At 46.6% G+C, this 17,241-nt stretch overlaps 1 protein-coding gene across 3 annotated transcripts in view; it reads left to right on the top strand.

The window, feature by feature from the left end:
• LOC145337637 (RNA-binding protein 4-like) overlaps positions 1-13,400 on the top strand; it is a 104,298-nt gene extending 90,898 nt beyond the window's left edge. The window contains exons 7-8 of one of the 3 annotated variants that reach the window (XR_013885379.1): positions 1,136-1,292; positions 12,073-13,400. The gene's annotated coding sequence lies outside the window, so the exon portion shown is untranslated. Of the gene's footprint in view, positions 1-1,135; positions 1,336-12,072 lie in introns of those variants that run through there. The other 2 variants (XR_013885376.1, XR_013885377.1) reach the window with 2 other exon arrangements.
• The last annotated feature ends 3,841 nt before the right edge of the window (positions 13,401-17,241 follow it).

Genomic DNA, 17,241 nt, shown 5'->3' with positions numbered 1-17,241 from the left:
TAATAAAAAAAGGGCGGCATGGACAAGTTGGGCGGAAGGGCCTGTTTCCATGCTGTAAACCTCAATGACTTATCTTCTGGTCTTATTACCAGGATGCTAGCATCTCTTCAAGGTGACATTAGGTGAGGTCTTGGATGCGATGCCCCTCGGAACAAAGCAGAGGCTTGTGGATGATGTTTTACCAACACACACAAACAGAATTTTTAAAACAAACACTTCAAAAACAAGAGATCAAAGGCATTGTTTGAAGGTTCAGAGATGCCCTTATTTAGCAGTGCTCTATAATCCAAAGCCATTACAGACCTCTATCAGAACAGCAGACAGCTCTTAAGGACACCAGAGGTGATAAAAGCGGGAGAGGCAGCTGTGTGAAGACACACTTTACTGGACCGATTAACAGGCTTTCAGGGGTACCCGCAAGCTTTAAATCAGCCTAATGTAATCAGAAATCGAACTTTGATCAAACAGAGATTTGACTAACAAGTTGTGGCCCCCCCCCCACCTCCACAGATGTTTCAAGAAGACTAAGCTCCCGTAAAGCAGCCCATTCACACAGTGATTTTTTTTAGGGCTGAAAGCATTACCTCTTTCATACAGAGCACCAAGGTCCCAGGTTTAATCACTTATCTGTGCTGACCCAGCTGCCCAGCAACCTCTCAGATATTCCTGAGAATATTGATGTATTTCTGACACCTTTGGATTGAAGGATTCTCTGTATGTGTGTATGTGTCTGTGCACGTGTGTATATATGTGTATGTGCACGAGTGCATGCATGTGCGCATACATGTTTGTATGTACATGTGTATGCATGTATGTGTGTGTCTGTGTTTGTACATGTATGTAGGTAATGTGTATGTGTACGTAGCTGTGCGCGTATGTATATGTAGTGGAGTCGGACAGAATAGGAACTTTCAAGCAGTTATTGGATAGGCACATGGAGCACTCCAGAATGATGGGGGGGGGGGAGATGTTGGTTGATCTTGGGATTGGACATAGCTCGGCACAACATTGAGGGCCGAAGGGCCTGTACTGTGCTGTAATGTTCTATGTTTCTATATGTGTGTGTATGTGTACATATGTATGTGTGTGTGTGTGTTTACATACCACTGTCTGACTCTGCGCATGTGTGTTCTAGATCTCAAGGAACCCCAAGACGGATAAGCCCACAGAAGTTTGAGGCTACATCACACTGATTGACAGGCGAGGTAATCCGGCCACAGTAAGATAGCAAGACAAACATGCACATCCCACACCAGTCTGGAATCCTTAGGAGACAAATCACAGGAGGCTGGGTAAGCTGCTTTCCTTGGTTTTACAGGCACTTGTATATATGTGTGTGTGTGCTACAACTGGCCGGGGACTGGAGATTGGGGAATAAATAGCCAGTGACGGTCAAGGTGCAAGCCTGTGGAACCAAGCTGCACAGAGTGGTCTGGCTGTAGTCAGTCGGCTAACATGAGCATGGCAGGTAGATTGAAACAGTATCGCCGCTGTCGCTCTGTCCACCATCTCATTTCAACATCCCATTGCCTCTGACCCACCCAATGCCACTCAGTTAACTGAATGCAACCACTCACAAGGTGTGTCTCCTTTGCAACTGGCCCAACGTTCAAGACCTGGGCATGTTTACCCATAGATCTCTGAAGGCGGAAAGGCAGGTCAATAGGGTGGTGATCAAGGCATGTGGCGAACTCGGCTTCATTAATCGGGGTATAGGTTACAACATGATGGAGTTGTATAGAACTTTGGTGAGGCCACAGCTGGAGCTCTGTGTGCAGTTCTGGTCACCACATTATGGGAAGGATGCTGTTGCACTGGAGGGCATGCAGAGGAGATTCACCAGGATGCTGCCTGGGATGGAACATTTAAGTTATGAAGAGAGGCTGGATAGGCTTGTGTTGCTTTCATTGGAGCAGAGAAGACTGAGGGGTGACCTGATTGAAGTGCTCAAGATTATGAGGGGCCTGGACAGGGAGCAGCTGTTCCCCTTAGTTGAAGGGTCAGTTACGAGGGGACACAAGTTAAAAGTGAGGGGTGGGAGGTTTAGGGGGGATTTGAGGAAAAACGTTTTTACCCAGAGGGTCTGGAAGGCGCTGCCTGGGAGGGCGGTGGAGGCGGGATGCCTCACAACCTTTAAAAAGCACAAGATGAGCACTTGGCACGCTGTAACGTTCAGGGCTGTGGGCCAAGTGCTGGCAAGTGGGATTAGATGGGCAGGTCAGGGCATTGCATGTGTCAATGCAGACTTGATGGCCCTCTTCTGCACTGTAGTATTCTGTGATCCGCAGGAATGCTGGTCAAGTCCCTTTTCCCAATCTGGGAGTGCTGAGGCCAAAGGGTGCATTTCAAAGACCTTTCATCCACTGTCACCAGAGTGAGAATCAGAGTGACAGTCCTGCTACCCAATGGATAAACTCACTTCCCACTAAGAGTTATCATCGTTACTGAGAGAACTTCCACATGGAGCAGGAACAGATGAGCTCCAGCCCTCAGTGAATTGCTGTTTAGGGACCCCCTCGGGTTGCTGGTTAAAAGCAGCTCCTTCAAAGTCCTGGGACAGGCCTAGGAGCGGAAAGCAGCAAAATGTGGGATGCCAAGAGAGACTGACAGTCGGTAAAAGCAAAATACTGCAGGTGCCAGAATCTGAAACAAAAACAGAAAATGCTGGAAAATCTCAGCAGGTCTGACAGCATCTATGGAGAGAGAATAGTCCGAAGTCGAATGGTTTAACAGATGTGTGGGTTAGGTGGATTGGCCATGCTAAATTGCTCTGTAGTGTCAAGGGGAGAGCTAGGTTAAATGCCTGGGGTAGGGCCTGGGTGAGATTGTGGTGAGTGCAGACTCGATGGGCCAAATGGCCTCCTTCTGCACTATAGGGATTCTATGATTCTATAATAGAGCCAACGTTTTGAGTCTGGATGACCCTTCATGATGAAGGGTCATCCAGACTCGAAACGTCAGCTCTATTCTCTCCCCACAGATGCTGTCAGTGCCGCTGAGATTTTCCAGCATTTTCTGAGATTGAGAGTGCTCTGGGCTCATTCACCACAGGGGATTTACCCCTAGAGGGACAAGGGCAGCAGGTGCTTGGGGACACAACCACCTACAGGGCTTCCCTCCGAGTCACTCGCCGTCCAGACCTGGCCGTTCCTCCACTGTCGCTGGCTCTCCCTCCCTAACAATACTGTGGGTTTACACCGCGGACACTGTCACAGTTCAAGAAGACAGCTCACCTCTCCAGGACACTTAGGGACGGGCAATAAATACTAGGCTCACCAATTTACACCCACATCCAGTTTCTAACGCTCTTAGCTCTTAGCAACTCCCTGTCTGGGGGAATCCTGAAACTAACACAGTCCCAACAGAACTTGGTTTCACCCTCCAGAAAATGTTGTGTTAGCAGCTTAGGAAAATAGAAATGTTATTGCAGATTTAGCACATAGAGAAATAAAATATAAAAATCTGGATAACTCCATGAACACTCCCTCCCCAGTGTCCACTGGATCTGGGATGGTTCTGGTCAGTCCTGCTGTACTTAGGACAGGTAGGGCAGCAAGTGGCACAGTGCTTAGCACTGCTGCCTCTCAGCGCTGGGGGACCAGGATTCGATTCCCAGCTTGGATCACTGTCAGTGCAGAATCTGCATGTCATCCCCGTGTCTGCATGGGTTTCCTCCGGGTGCTCCGGTTTCCTCCCACAGTCCAAGGCTGTGCAGGTTAGGTTGATTGGCCAAACTAAAATGATGGCATGGTGGCACAGTGGTTTGCGCTGCTGCCACACAGCCTTGGGTCACTGTCTGTGTGGAGTTTCCATGTTCCCCTGTGTCTGCATGCATTTCCTCCGGTTTCCCCCCACAGTCCAAAGATGTGTGGGTTAGGTGGGTTGGCTGTGCTAAAAAGGTGGCACGATGGTTAGCACTGCTGCCTCACAGCGTCAAGGACCCGGGTTCAATTCCCGGCTTGGGTCACTGTCTGTGTGGAGTCTGCATGTTCTCCCTATGTCTGCGTGAGTTTCCTCTGTTGCTCCAGTTTCCTCCCACAGTCCAAAGATGTGCAGGTTAGGTGGATTGACCATGCTAAACTGCCTCTTAGTGTCCAAAGATGTGTGGTTAGGTGGATTTGCCATGCTAAATTGACCCTGGTGTCAGAGGGATTATCAGGGTAAATATGAGGGGTTACAGAGATAGGGCCTGGATGGGATTGTGGCAGGTGCTGTCTCGATGGGCCGAATGGCCTCTTTCTGCACTGTAGGGATTCTATGTAGGTATCGACCTGGCTCTGGAAAGCTGAATTGGGAGAATTGCTGCAAAGCTTCCCCACAGTATGAGTTAGTTGGTTTGGCATGTGGGGAACCGCCAGCCTATTACCCTCGTCCCATCACCGTTCTAACATTTCTGTGTGGCTCTCAAGCACGACACTGCCTGACAAAGCAGAAGTTTTGGCATCCATCTCCACAATTAATTAGGCCCAAGGAATTGGAAAGAACATGACTTCCAATGAATCTTCTTCAGTGTTGGATTATTTTGCTAATCAGGCTTGGTTTTGAGTGTCGGTTGAAGGAATTCTCCTTTGCAAATGAGACTCCTTAAAACTTAACACAGATAAATTGTGACACAAATCATGATAACGCTCAGCCCCAAACTTCTCTCAATTGTAAAGCAGTCAATTGGTAAATCTTTTCCCTAGAATCCGATTACTCTTTCCTTCAATAATTCAAAACAACACTCCAGCAAGTCCAACAAAAAAACTAATTTGATTACTGAAATGTTATTGCTGTCTCAGTGAACAGATTGGGCTGTACTGATTACCTCTGTACACAATACACAGCAGCTGGACAGCGCTCGATATTTTGGTCCCAGTAACCGCAGTAAACATTTGCGTTGGTGGGATTTTTTTTCAGCCAGCGAGTCTCTGGCTGGAATCCACTCCGCCAGAAATTCCCAGGCTTGGGAGAGATTTGGCTGAAGTAAGCTGAATGGATAGCAGCACTGCCGAATAGTCAAGAGGTCTACTGGCTCGGATAGCATGTTGAAAAGGAGCTGTTGTTTTGGATAGCATATTAAGTTAAAGTTTATTTATGAGTCACAAGTAAGGCTTACAGTGAAGTTACTGTAAAATTCCCCTAGTCACCGTGCCTGTTTGGGTCAATGCACCCTAACCAGCACGTCTTTCAGACTATAGGAGAAAACCAGAGGAAACTCACGCAGACACGGGGAGGGCGTGCAGACTCCACACAGACAGTGATCCAAAGCAGGAATCGAACACGGGTCCCTAACGCTGTGAGGCCGCAGTGCTAACCCACTGTGTCACCGTGCCGTCTGTGTAGCGTGCAGCTTTGAAGAAATGGTTGCCCCCACCCCCAACCCTTCCTCCTTTGTCCCCAAGAACCAACTAGTCGCCCGGGAAGAGACATAGACCGTTCTAACTGGTGCCCTTTGGTTAAGGTTTGAACAGGTTTCAAGAGAGAATATACTATCCCCCTGCAGTCAAAACGCCAGAAGGAGGGACTGAGTTAAAGACCAAGCTTTCTCAATGTAGGAAGGAAAACCCAAGTTCTATAAAGTCTCAACTTCTCTCAACATCACACAGAAGAGGAAGACAATTTAGTGTCTCTGAGCTCGCACACGTTTTCAAAAAAAATCCCTAATCTCTTTCCCAAAGTCTGAAATAACACCTGTAAAATCGATTACGTGTTTGTATCTCTGTGAACAGAAAAATACCCTGGAATCAATCCTAAAGTTGTATTTCACCGGTTTCCCCACAGGTTATATCTTTTAAGAAATGCGTAGGTGTCTAACTGACAGTGACAGAGAGTTGAAGGGGATATACTATTAGGAAATCACTTGAATTTATCAGCACCTCTCATTATTTCAGGACTTCACAACCACTGAAATATTTCTTGAAGTGGATTCACTGTTGTTTTTGTCTAGGTAGAAAGCAGGGGCATGAGAAAATTCAGAGAGCCAATGGCAAAGCAAAGGTCCTGCCACCCAAACACAAGAAGATCAGGCTTCTGTGAAAGTTAGGGCGGAGCTGTGCAACAAATGGCAGAACCATCAGGAGTATAGACACACAGAGGGACTGGGTGTGCAGGTCCACAGATCCTTAAAGGTGGCAACACTGGTGGAGAAGGTGGTGAAGAAGGCATATGGCATACTTGCCTTTATAGGACAGGGCATAGAGTATAAAAGTTGGCATATGATGTTGCAGCTATGTAGAACGTTGGTTAGGCCACATTTGGAGTACTGCATCCAGTTCTGGTCACCACACTACCAGAAGGACGTGGAGGCTTTGGAGAGAGTACAGAAAAGGTTTACCAGGATGTTGCCTGGTATGGAGGGTCTTAGCTATGAGGAGAGGTTGAATAAACTGGGGTTGTTCTCCCTGGAAAGACGGAGGATGAGGGGTGTCCTAATAGAGGTATATAAAATTGTGAAGGGAATAGATCGGGTGAAGCTTTTTCCCAGGTTGGAGATGACAAACACAAGGGGTCACAGGTTCAAGGTGAGGGGGACGAGGTTTAACACAGATATCAGGGGGATGTATTTTACACAGAGGGTGGTAGGGGCCTGAAATGTGCTGCCAAGCAATGTAGTAGAGGCGGACATGCTAGGATCATTTAAGACTTATCTGGATAGCCACGTGGACAGACTGGGAATAGAGGGATACAAACAAATGGTCTCATTGGAAGCATGAGCAGTGTAGGCTTGGGGGGCTGAAGGGCCTGTTTCCTGTGCTGTATTGTTCTTTGTTTGTTGTTCATGGCAATAGCCACCAAAGGCTTATACCAGTCCAGCTATCTTACAATTTTAGCCTATGGTCTCAACAAAATGAAAAGGGGGGGGTGGAATTTCCCCTGGAGTTTCCTTTTTTCAGTTGACAAACAAAACGACAGTTTGTTTATATCGAGAGCCTGTCCCGACTCGATTAACAAATGATAAACAATTCCTTGGAGAGTTAAATCAAAGAATCCCTACAGTGCAGAAAGAGGCCATTTGGCCCATCGAGTCTGCACTGACCACAATCTCACCCAGGCCTTACAGCTATAATCCCTGTTTTTACCCTAGCTAGTCCCCCCCTGACATTAAGGGACAATTTATCATGAACAATTCACTTAACCCACACATCTTTCAGACTGTGGGAGGAAACCAGAGCACCCGGAGGAAACCCACGCAGACACGGGTGAGAACGTGCAAACTCCACACAGTGACCCAAGCCAGAAATCGAACACCGGTCCCTGGCGCTGAGAGGCAGCTGTGCTAACCCACTGTGTCACTGTGCCACCCCAATGTTTGGTGATGAAGTATGACTTTCATTGTATTATGAGACAGGTCTGTGGGTGTATTCTCTAACTATCCCCCGCCCCCCAACCCATCTGAGACCCCAACCTGAATGACTGGGTGGTTTGCTCTGAGCATGTGAGGTTGGATTGGCCATGCTAAATGGACCCAAGTGTTCAGAGGATTAGCAGGGTAAATATGTGGAGTTACAGGAATAGGGTGGGAATGTGGTCAGTGCAGATTCGATGGGCTGAATGGCCTCCTTCTGCACTGTAGGAATTCTATGATGGATTCTGTGTCTCTGCCTGTCTTTGCAAACACATTTTTACTCAGTGAATGGTTGCCGGTGCACGCTGCCTGGGAGTGTAGTACAGGCAAGTTTAATTGAGGCATCAAAAGGGAATTGGACTGTTAATTGAAAAAGCTGGATTATGGGGAGGTGGGAGAATGGCAGCAAATAGATTGCTCTTTGCTGGTGCAGACACGATGGCTCACACAGACTCCTGGCACCCAGTCCAGAAGCATCTGGAGTTTAAAGATCGCATCTTTGTCTTTAAGTTGCTCTGTGGATTTGCCCCTCTAATCTCTGTAACCTCCCCCAGCCCTACAACCTGGTGAAAACTTTGCACTTCTCCAACCCTCTCGAATATTCTCGATTTAATTCACCCATCATTAGTGGCCACGCCTTTGGCTATGTCATCCTTAAACTTCAGAATTCCTTTATTAACCTCTTCGCCTCTCTCCCTCCTTTAAGGTGCTTCTTGGATGACGCAGTGGCCCAGGGTTAACACTGCTGTCTCACAGCACCAGGGACCCGGGTTACATTCCCAGGTCATTGTCTTGCATGCTCTCCCCCTCTGTATCTGCATGGGTTTCCTCCCACAAGCCAAATATGCAAAGGTTAGGTGGGTTGGCCATGCTAAATTGCCCCTTAGTGTCTAAAAATGTGTAGGTTAGGTGGACTGGCTGTGCTAAATTGGCCCTTAGTGTCCAATGACATGCAGGTTAGACACCGGGAGAACGTGCAAATTCCACACGGACAGTGAGTGACCCAAGGCCAGAATTGAACATGGGTCCCTGTTGCTGTGAGGCAGCAGTGCCACCCCAATGTTTGGTGATGAAGTCACGAAATCATAGAACCATAGAAAACTACAGCACAGAAACAGGCCTTTTGGTTCTTCTTGTCTGTGCTGAACCATTTTTCTGCCTCGTTCTACTGACCTGCACCTGTATCATATCCTTCCACACCCCTCTCATCCATGTACCTGTCCAAGTTTTTCTTAAATGTTAAAAGTGAGCCCGCATTTACCACTTTATCCAGCAGCTCATTCCACACTCCCACCACTCTCTGTGTGGAGAAGCCCCCCCACTAATATTCCCTTTAAACTTCTCCCCCTTCACCCAAACCCATGTCCTCTAGTTCTTTTCTCCCCTAGCCTCAGTGGAAAAAGCCTGCTTGCATTCACTCTATCTATACCCATCATAATTTTATACGCTGCTATCAAATCTCCCCTCATTCTTCTACACTCCAGGGAATAAAGTCCTAACCTATTTAACCTTTCTCTGTAACGCAGTTTCTCAAGTCCTGACAATATCCTTGTGAACCTTCTCTGCACTCTTTCAATCTTCTTAATATCCTTCCTGTAATTAGGTGACCAAAACTGCACACAATACTCTAAATTCGGCCTCACCATAACATTCCGACTTATACTCAATACTTTGATTTATAAAGTCCAATGTTCCAAAAGCACTCTTTATGACCCTATCTACCTGTGACACCACTTTTAGGGAACAATGTATCTGTATTCCCAGATCCCTCTGTCCTACTACATTCTTCAGTGTCCTACCATTTACCTTGTATGTTCGACCTTGGTTTGTCCTTCCAAAGTGCAATATCTCACACTTGTCTGCATTAAACTCCATCTGCCATTTTTCAACCCATTTTTCTAGCTGGTCCAAATCCCTCTGCAAGCTTTGAAAACCTTCCTCATTGTCCACTACACCTCCCATCTTTGTATCATCAGCAAATTTGCTGATCCAATTTACCACATTATCATCCAGATCATTGATATAGATGACAAACAACAATGGACCCAGCACTGATCCCTGTGGCACACTACTAGTCACAGGCTTCCACTCAGAGAAGCAATCCTCCACTATCACTCTCTGGCTTCTTCCATTGAGCCAATGTCTAATCCAATTTACCACCTCTCCATGTATACCTAGCGAATGAACCTTCCTAACTAACCTCCCATGCGGGACTTTGTTAGAGGCCTTACTGAAGTCCATGTAGACAACATCCCTTCTCTTCATCCACTTTCCTGGTAACCTCCTTGAAAAACTCTAATAGATTGGTTAAACATGACCTACCATGCACAAAGCCATGTTGACGCTCCCTAATAAGTCCCTGTTCATCCAAGTATTTGTAGATCCTATCTCTTAGTACTCCTTACAATAATTTATCTATTACGTCAAACTTACCAGCCTATAATTTCCCAGATTACTTCTTGAGCCTTTTTTAAACAAGGGAACAACATGAGATATCCTCCAACCATCCGGCATCTCACCTGTGGATACCGATGTTTTAAACATATCTGCCAGGGCCCCTGCAATTTCAACACTAATGTCCTTCAAGGTCCAAGGGAATACCCTGTCTGGCCCTGGGGATTTATCTACTCTGATTTGCCTCAAGACAGCACACACCACCATCTCTTTAATCTGTATAGGTTCCATGACCTCCCTACTTGTTTGCCTTATTTCCGTAGACTCCATGCCAGTTTCCTTAGTAAATATGGATGCAAAAAACCCATTTAATATCTCGCCCATTTCTTTTGGTTCCATACAAAGCTGACCACTCTGATCTTCAAGAGGACCAATTTTATCCCTTACTATCCTTTTGCTCTTAATATACCTCTAGAAGCTCATAGGATTATAAGAACATAAGAACATAAGAAATAGGAGCAGGAGTAGGCCATCTAGCCCTTCGAGCCTGCCCCGCCATTCAATAAGATCATGGCTGATCTGTCGTGGCTCAGTTCCACTTTCCCGCCCTCTCCCCATAACCCTTAATCCCCTCTCTTATCAAGAACCCATCAACCCGCTTTTTAAAAATATTTAGCGAGGCAGCCTCCACCACTTCAACGGGCAGAGAATTCCAGAGATTCACCACCCTTTGAGTGAAGAAGTTCCTCCTCAACTCCGTTCTAAACCGCCTCCCCTTTATCTTGAGGCTGTGCCCCCTAGTCCTACTGTCTTTTTTGAGCGGGAAGAGTCTCTCCACCTCTATCCTATCCATCCCATTCATCATCTTATACGTCTCAATGAGATCTCCCCTCATTCTTCTAAACTCTAACGAGTACAAGCCTAGTTTATTCAGCCTCTCCTCATAGCTCAACCCCCTCAACTCCGGTATCAGCCTAGTAAACCTCCTTTATCCTTTATCCTTTAGCTTGACTGCCAAAGCAACCTCATGTCTTCTTTTAGCCGTCCTGATTTCCTTCTTAAGTAGTTTCTTGCACTTTTTATACTCCTCAAGTATCTTATTTGTTCCCTGTTGCCTATACATGTCATACATCTCTTTCTTCTTCTTTATCAGAGTTGCAATATCCGTCGAGAACCAAGGTTCCTTATTCTTAGTCACTTTGCCTTTAATCCTGACAGGAACATCCAAACTCTGCACTCTCAAAATTTCTCCTTTGAAAGCCTTCCAATTACCAACCACATCCTTGCCAGAGAACAGCCTGTCCCAGTCCACGCTTTTTAGATCTTTTGTCATTTCTTCAAATTTGGCCTTATTCCAGTTTAGAATCTCAACCCAAAGACCAGATCTATCTTTATCCATCTTTCATTGTTTGTATTATGAGTTAGGTCTGTGGGTGTAATCACTAACTATCCCCCTCCCCTCCCAACCCATCAGAGACCCAACCTGAATAACTGGGCAGTTTGCTCTGAGCAAGTTAGGTTGATTGGCCTTGCTAAACTGACCCTAGTGGTCAGGGGATTAGTAGGGTAAGTATGTGGGGTTACGGAATAGGGCCTGGGTGGGATTGTGGGCGTTTCAGACAGTAGGATTTCTAGCTTTCTGAGCAAGCTTTTGGTCACACATTCTAAAATCTTGTGTGGTTCATGTCCTAGTGTCAGGGTGATTAGCAGAGTAAATGTGTGGCGTTGCAGGAGAAGGGTCTGGGTGGGATTGTGGTCGGTGCAGGCTCGATGCCAAATGGCCTCCTTCTGCACTGTAGAGATTCCATGATCATTTGTCATACCGGGTTGCCACGGTCAAGGGTTAGGGAGGGAGAGGGAGGGAACAACCTTTGTCACTCAGATATGCAAAGAAATGTAAAAATTCAACAACAACCCCACTAAACAGATTTGCAATTAATGCTCATTTGATAGTGTTAAGGATGCAGTCAAATCATCATTCCCTCTGAGTCACTTCCTCCATCGCTGACACGGATTTGGAGCAGTTAAATTTAATCAGAACATTCATGGAGACGTCTGCAGATAAATCCTGCCGCTTCTGCCAAAATGACAGCCCCTAGAATCTCACCGAGAATTACTCTAAAAATATTTTTCAAAATTACACTGCCACCCACAAGCCACATTAAATCATTTTTCAAACTCCTTTGTCATTGAGCACCCCACCCTCCCGTCATCCTGACACTGTGCGTCAGATGTCCTGCAGAATTCTTTCTGCTCCTTTTTTCTTAATAAAAGCAATAATGTTCCACTGATTTTGATAAATACTGAAACTGTTACCAGGCTTCAATTCTGTAACTTATCATTTTAAACAGAAAGCTCCATAAAAGGATCAGGTGGCGCAGCGTGTTGGATATTGGCCATTCATCACTCGGGCTGACATATCATTCGTGCTTGGAATGACGACGGACAATTTCTCTCTCTCTCTGTCGGCTGTACGAAGCTTGCAGCAATGAGATAAATGGACAGCTGTAAAGCGGTAATGAAAACAGAAATGTCGCTTTGCAACGGTAAGCTAAGGAAGACATGTCAATGACTCAGGTAAACACCTTCAATCAGAGCCCAGATGAAATTAAGTTCAGGAAATGCCAACTCAGAAGCTAATTGGGCCACAGAAGGGGCAGTTCCATTCACAAGATAGATAGATGTGGACAGAGTGGGATGGGCCTCAGTGAATCTTCCCATTACAGTGTTGGGAAACGGTTCCAGTCCTTTTACTCCACGCAGGCCTAGAATGAGCTTTTCACTGCAATCACTCACCCATCGCTTTTGATCCTTACTGACTGGAACCCGCTCTGGGGGGAGGCAGTGGAAGTAGTGACTTTTAAGGGGCGTCTGGACAAATCCATGAATAGGATGGGAATATAGGGATATGGTCCCCGGAACGGTAGGGGGTTTTAGCTCAGTCGGGCAGCATGGTCGGTGCAGGCTTGGAGGGCCCAAAGGGCCTCTTCCTGTGCTGTAATTTTCTTTGTTCTTTGACCAGCTTTGGAATCTAATCCGCAATTTGAAACTGCTATTGCCCGATGTAAATCCTTTCGTCACCTCACCTCTACACTATCATTAATCTGCTGCATGCAGCCTTACAACTCCCATCCATTGACTCTGTCTACACTTCCTGCTGCCTCGGGGAAAAGCAGCCAGCATAATTAAGAATCCCCATGTACCCTGGGCATTCTCTCTTCCAGCTTCTTCTGTCAGGAAAAAGATACAAAAGTCTGAGGTCACGTACAAACCGACTCAAGAACAGCTTCTTCCCTGCTGCTGTCAGACTTTTGCATGGACCTGCTTTGCACTAAGTTGATCTTTCTCTACACCCTAGCTGTGATTGTAACACTACATTCTGCACCTTCTTTCCTTCTCTATGAACGGTATGTTTTGTCTGTGTAGCACGCAAGAAAAAATACTTTCACTATATCCCAATACATGTGACAATAATAAATCCTCAATCAATCAGGCGGCACGGTGGCACAGTGGATTTGATTCCTGGTCTTGGGTCACTGTCCACGTGGAGTCTGCACATTCTCCCCGTGTCTGCGTGGGTTTCCTCCGGGTGCTCTGATTTCCTCCCACAGTCCAAAGATGTGCGGTTAGGTGGATTGGCCATGTTAAATTGCCCCTTAGTGTCCAAAGATGTGCAGGTTAGGTGGAATGTCCATGCTAAATTGCCCCTTAGTGTCAGGGGAATTAACTTGGGTAAACGCATAGGGTTATGGAGATAGGGCCTGGGTGATATTATGGTCAGAGCAGACTCAGTGGGCTGAATGGCCTCCTACTGTACTGTAGGGTTTCTATGATTCAAAACTTGACCTCGATCTCTTGCGCATCTCCAATCCCTTTGCCCCACCGTTTGTGGATGATTTTTCAGCCATTGATATGTCATGGTCTAGAGTTCCCATCCTCAATATCTCCAATTACCTCCCTCTCTTTCAGACCTACTCCTGAACAATCTTTTGGTCATCCTATTAATGTCTCCATCTACACCGTCCAGATTTTGAGCATCTCTATCAAATCTCTTCTTGACTTTCTCTCTCAATCTCCAGTTCTGAAGAAGAGCTGTACTGGACTTAAAATATTAACTCTTCTTTCTCTTTCCACAGATGCTGCCAGATCTTTGTCCCTCATTCCTGGAACATATTTCTGAATTTATTCCATTCATTCCTGGGACATGGGTGTTGCTGGCTAGGCCAGCATGTATTATCCATCCCCAGTTGCGCCTTGAACTGAGTGGCTTGCTAGGCCATTTAGATCCATAGATCATAGACTGTTACGGTGTAGAAGGAAGCCATTCAGCCCATCGAGTCTGCACCAACCACAATCCCAACCAGGCCTTATCCCTATAATCCCATGCTTTTACCCTAGCGAGTCCCCCTGACACTTAGGCGCAATTTAGCATGGCCAATTCATCTAACCAGCACCTTTCATACAGTGGGAGGAAACCGGAGCACCCGGAGAAAACCCACACAGTGACCCAAGCCGGGAATGAAACCCAGGTCTCTGGCGCTGTGAAGCAGCAGTGTTAACCACCATGCCACCCAGAGGGCAGTTGAGAGTCAACCACAATGCTGTGGCTCTGGAGTCACATGTAGGCCAGACCGGGGTAAGGACGGCAGATTTCCTTCCCTAAAGGGGACCAGATGGGCTTTTCCGACAATGAGTCATCAGTAGATTCTTAATTCCAGATTTATTTACTGAATTCAAATTCTGCTGTGGTGGGATTCGAATCCAGGTCCCCCAGAACATTAGCTGAATTTCTGGATTAATAGTCGAGTGATAATACCACTAGGCCATCGCTTCCCCTGTGTACAGCCTTTGCATCACTCCGAGAGTACAGCGCCCAAAATTGGACACAATTTTGTGTCATAACAGAAAATTGTAAGTTTAAAAACATCAGCTGAGACATTCTTTGGCTTGGGCTTGTCACTTTGTGATGACAGCTTACAGATGCTAAATAAATACAGACTGTTATTTGCCATGTCTGTCAGTAACAAGTTTCTCCCATCATGTTATCGCCCCAAAAAGATCAACATGAATTAACTGCATTTTTAAAAAAAAATTCTGTCATGGGATGTGTTGAGGCCATTGAGAAAATGGTGGTGAGATGCCTTTTTGAACGGCTGCAAATATAGGCGCACCCATATAGGCTGGTATATTGGGCAGATAAATGGCAGAAGGAATTTAATCCTGATAGATGTGAGGTGATGCATTTTGGCAGAAATAATGTAGGGGGGGCAGTTATATGATAAAGGGTAGACCTATAAAGAGTATAGAAACACAGAGGGACCTGGGGGTGCAAGTGCACAAGTCTTTGAAGGTGGCAATACAAGTGGAGGAGGTTGTGAAGAAAGTTTATGGTATGTTAGCCTTTATAGGAAGGGGTATAGAGTATAAGAGCTGGAGTCTAATGTTGCAGTTGTGTAGAACGTTGGTTAGGCCGCATTTGGAGTACTGCGTCCAGTTCTGGTTGCCTTACCACCAGAAAGACGTGGAGACCCTGGAGACAGTGCAGAGGAGGTTTACCAGGATGCTGCCTGTTATGGAAGGACTGGGTTATGAGGAAAGATTGAGCAAATTGGGGCTGTTTTCCCTTGAAAGATGGCGACTGAGGGGAGATCTAATAGAGGTACATAAGATTATGAAGGGTATAGATAGAGTAAACAGTGGTAAGCTTTTTCCTAGGTTGGAAACGCACATTACGAGGAGCCACGGGCTTAAGGTGAGGGGGCGAGGTATAATTCGGATGTTAGAGGGAGATCTCTCGCACAGCGGGTAGTGGGAGTATGGAATGCTCTGCCAAGCAAGGTGGTGGAGGCAAACACGCTAGAGTTGTTTAAGAGTTAGTTAGACAGGTACATGAGCGGGATGGAGATGGAGGGATATAGCAGACTGTTTTAAATAAGGTTCAGGAGCCTTGGGACGTCCCTGGGAATGTATAAGGATGTGGATGATACTGATATTTTTCTCTTTTAATCCACAGGTGCTTTGGTCTGCCTTGTGGTCCAACAAGGGGCATACACGCAATGGGTCGTACGAGGGCGGCTCTTGGTTGTTTCAAGAATAGCCTAGTACTTCACATCGTTAGTGTACACTTAAACTGGACCAGATGCTGGGCAATAACGACAGCTCAGTGACTATCACTGTTTGCTGTGCGGATACATGGATTTGGGCCAGTGTCTTTGGGAGTTTGTGCATTCTCCCCGTGCTTGCGTGGGTTTTCTCCGAGTGCTCCGGTTTCCTCCCACACCCCAAAGATGTGCTGTTAGGCTGATTGGTGTAACAAATTGTCCCTAAATTAGTCTTCCCTCAATGTGGAATGCCATAAGCATAGACAAGGGTCATGGGTGGAGGGAGGGACTCAATGTTAAAATGGCGGCGTGGGCTTGTTGGGCCGAAGGGCCTGTTTCCCGGGCTGTTTTGTTCCTTGTTCACAGTGCTGTTAGGAAGGAAGTTCCAGGATTTTGACCCCACTGACGTTGAAGGAATAAAACCATAAGACAGAGGGAGCAGAATGAGGCCACGCGGCCCATTGTGTCTGCTCCGCCATTCAATCCCGGCTGATATTTTTCTCATCCCCATTTCCCTGCCTTTTCCCCATAATCCCTGATCCCCTTATTAATCAAGAACCTATCTATCCCTGTCTTAAAGACACTCAGTGACCTGGCCTCCACAGCCTTCTGCGGCAAAGAGTCCCACAGATTCCCCACTCTCTGGCTGAAGAAATTCCTCCTCATCTCTGTTTTAAAGGATCGTCCCTTTAGCCTGAGGTTGTCCCCTCTGGTTCTAGTTTTCCCTACTAGTGGAAACATCCTCTCCACGTCCACTCTATCCAGGCCTCACAGTATCCTGTAAGTTTCAATCAGATTTCCCCCTTCATCCTTCTAAACTCCAACAAGTACAGACCCAGAGTCCTCAAATGTTCAATGGTCGATGTATTTCCAAGTCAGGATGGTGAGTGGTTTGGAGGGGTACCTGCAGGCGTACCGCATGTGTCTACTGCCCCCTTGTCCTTCTGGATGGTAGAGGTGGTGGGTTTGGAAGGTCCAGTCAAAGGAGCCTTGGAGAATTGCTGCAGTATATCTTGTAGATGGTGCACACTGCTACTGAGCGGAGGTGGTGGGGGGTGGGGGGAGTGAATGTGCGGATTGGGTGCCAATCAAACAGAGCTGCTTTATCCTCGATGGTGTTGAGCTCCTTGCGTGTTGTTGGAGCTGCACCCATCCAGGTGGCGAATATCTGATCACACTTGGGGTGGCATGGTAGCACACTGGTTAGGACTGCTGCTTCACAGCACCAGAGACTTGGGTTCGATTCGTGGCTTGGGTCACAGTCTGTGTGGAGGTTGCACATTCTTCTTGTGTCTGCATGGGTTTCCTCCCACAGTCCAAAAATGTGCGGGTTAGGTTGATTGGCCATGCTAAAATTACCCTTAATGGGTAAATCTGTAGGGGTATGGGGCCTGGGTGGGATTGTGGTCGGTGCAGACT

Source organism: Carcharhinus amblyrhynchos, unplaced genomic scaffold (genome assembly GCF_965287045.1).
Source record: "Carcharhinus amblyrhynchos unplaced genomic scaffold, sCarAmb.v2.hapA scaffold_54, whole genome shotgun sequence".
Taxonomy (NCBI): Eukaryota; Metazoa; Chordata; class Chondrichthyes; order Carcharhiniformes; family Carcharhinidae; genus Carcharhinus; species Carcharhinus amblyrhynchos.
Note: the sequence above shows the minus strand (reverse complement) of the source record. Positions and strands in the feature narration are given on the sequence as shown.